We start from the raw sequence: 2,897 nt of genomic DNA, 5'->3' as shown, positions 1-2,897 counted from the left end.
AAATTGATTATGGAACATTTTATTTTAACATGATGAATAAAATATTTTAAGACAAGGTGTTCAAATATTTTCCAAATCATTTCTTATATATATATACACACACACATACACACACACACATATATATGGTATCAGATTGATCTAATTTCTGTGCACTGAGGATAATTAAGTCCTAGGTTACAAACTGAACTCTCCAATGCAAGAACAAGATGCATTTCTTCCTTTAGGAGGTGCGATTGTCAGAAGAAAATAAAAAAGTTTCAGTTTTGTTTTTGCATGTGGATGGGTATTCTGTTTGTAATAATTGTTTAGATACACTATATTTTTAATATGCTAGTTGTGATAATTTCATACCAAGTAAAAATGTCCATAGTCATATTTTATGTTCCTAAAGTTATAGAATGACTTTCAATCTAGAAAAGACAAAAGAAATGCTAATGTAGCATTTTTTTCAATTTTTCCAAAAATTTCCGTTTTTTCCCAAAAAAACCCGGAAAAAAACGGGTTTTTTTCCGAGCTTCAAAATTTCCGGAAATTTTACATCTCTAGGCCGCATCTTGCGCTCCCGAACCGGTCGGTCGGCGGGAATGGAGTTGTGCTTTAGGAACACGTCATGCAGGGGTCTCCAACGTGGTGCCCGCGGGGCACCCACCCGGGACTTGAGGGAATGGGTGGGGCTCTTGGCCAGCAGGGCTTCTGAGGGGCGCTCGGAGATCTGATGGCCTGTGCAGATTTTTTTAAAAAGGGGTTGCTTTGGCGGCAGCTGACACCGCCACAGGAGTACCCCTGCTGCGTTATCAAAGGTAGCACACAGCAGCCAGGCCGTTTTGCGGTGGCTCAAGTGGTTAAGACGCTGAACTGCAGGCTGTGGAAGGTCAGTAGTTCAGCAGTTCGAGACCCGGGTGCCGCAAGATGGTGTGAGCTCCCGTCTCTAGTTCCAGCTCCTGCCAACCTAGCAGTTCGAAAGCAAGAAATTGCAAGTAGATAAATAGGGACCACTTCTGTGGGAAGGGAACAGCGTTCCGTGCGCCTTGGGGTTTAGTCATGCCGGCCACAGGACCACGGAAATGTCTTCGGACAGCGCTGGCTCTTCGGCTTGGAAACGGAGATGAGCACCACAACCCTAGAGTCGGATTCAACTGGCTTTCGAGCAAGGGAACCTTTACCTTTTTACCACCTCCTCCAAGCCGCTGTTTGGTAGCTCCCACTGCCAAGAATCCCAAAGGGGCCCGCACAGGATCAAAAAGTCTGGAGACCTCTGGCATGGAACAACAAAAGAGCCCTGCTTCATCAGAGCAGACCAGTGAGGGTCCGTCTAGCCCAACAGACTGTTTCCCGCACAGCAACCAACCAGTTTCCCTGGAGGGCAAGCAAACAGGGCCTGCAAAAATTACCTGCCCGCAGAGGAGTGCACCTGTTCTGTCTCTGTATGAGCCACTGTCCCGAGCAGGCCTCCTGAAAACCCTCAGCTGTGATCTGTGCCACAAATACTTCCCAGCCCCCACATCTTTCTGCTCCTTTGGGGCCGAGCTGATTACACCCCCCCCTGCCCAGACACGGAATCACAAGCTAACTGCCCGTGCAGAGAGCAGTGCAGAGATGCAGCGGGCAGCCTCCACTGGGGGGGGGGGTTTCATTGCTTGAGCATTCAGCATTCTGGAAGTCGAGTGCGATGCTTTTGAAACAATTGAAACTCGCTGGAGGCTGCCCAGGCCTTCTGGGGGAGGAAGGCAAGTTCTTCCGGGGCCAACAGTTGCCTGAGAAGGTGGTGGAGGAGAAGATGCTGCAGCACCTCCTGGGCAGGGCCCGTGCCCAAGAAACGCCCTTCTCCTCCAGGGCCTGCAGCACCACCCGTTGGGTCCAAGCCCTGGTGGCTCTTAGCTTGGCCCAGCCTGCGGCAGCAGAGGCCCAGGTGAGGAGGACAGGCACCCCAAGTGCCCCGCCGAGGAGTTTTCGGGTGGGGCTTGGCCCCCTGCACCTCCATTCCGTGGAGAAGGCCCCCCTCAGATCCCCCCAGGAGCTCCTCAGGGGTCTGCGAGCGGAGGGCCTCCTATATGGCCTCATCCTGCTCTGGCCTCCCTGCTGCTCTTTGGGAAGGGTCATGATGCATCAACACCTTTGCTCTTCAGTAGTGATGTGCGGTCACTACCTGAGGCTGTGTGGAGCTTTGCGGTCGAGTATCGTCATGCTGGGGATGTCCAGCGCTACCTTTCATCCTCTGAGCCTCCAGATGCGCCCGTCTCTGGTTCTGAACCAGGGCTCCGAGGACCTCGTTAGGTAGCTGAGGCGGAACAAGCTGGAGACGAATCCAGACAAGACAGTGGTGGTGGTGGTGGATGGGAAGCAGGGCTCTAGTCGGGGGGGAGCTCTCAGGTACAGAGCTCCGGAAGAGAACCTCTAGGGGGCGGGGCGGTCACGTGGTGAAGCCCCGCCCCCTTCTTTACCCCGCCCTCTGCTTCGATCCTCATTCCGTTTGGGAATGAGGATGAAGCAGGAGGGTAAGTAGCCGGGCCTTCTGACACACTTCCGGTGATGTCAGGGGGTGTGGCCTTCTGTCACTTCCGGTGATGTCAGGGGGCGTGGCATATGCAAATAAGTTATGCTAATGAGTTATGCTAATGAGCTCCGGCAGCTCTTTTTCTACAACAAGACCCCTGATGGGAAGTCTCCGTTTTTGGCGGAAATGGAGCAGGAGTGGTGTTATGTATTGGGACTGGAACAGTCCAGGACTGTTTCTACCAGAGACTGGCTGAGCTCGGAGCCCAAGAACAATAGCCCACCAGAACGCTTGGGTGTGTTCCCTCACTGCCCCTCTGCTGACCCCCTCCCCCCTCTAGCAAGGAAGCTTGCTGGGTGACCCGGGTAATTGCTGGGGGGGGGGCTGTTAGCTGCTGGAA

Source organism: Gekko japonicus, unplaced genomic scaffold (assembly GCF_001447785.1).
Source record: "Gekko japonicus isolate JY-2015 unplaced genomic scaffold, Gekko_japonicus_V1.1 scaffold10, whole genome shotgun sequence".
Taxonomy (NCBI): Eukaryota; Metazoa; Chordata; class Lepidosauria; order Squamata; family Gekkonidae; genus Gekko; species Gekko japonicus.
The sequence above is the reverse complement of the archived record's forward strand: the minus strand, read 5'-3'. Positions refer to the sequence as shown.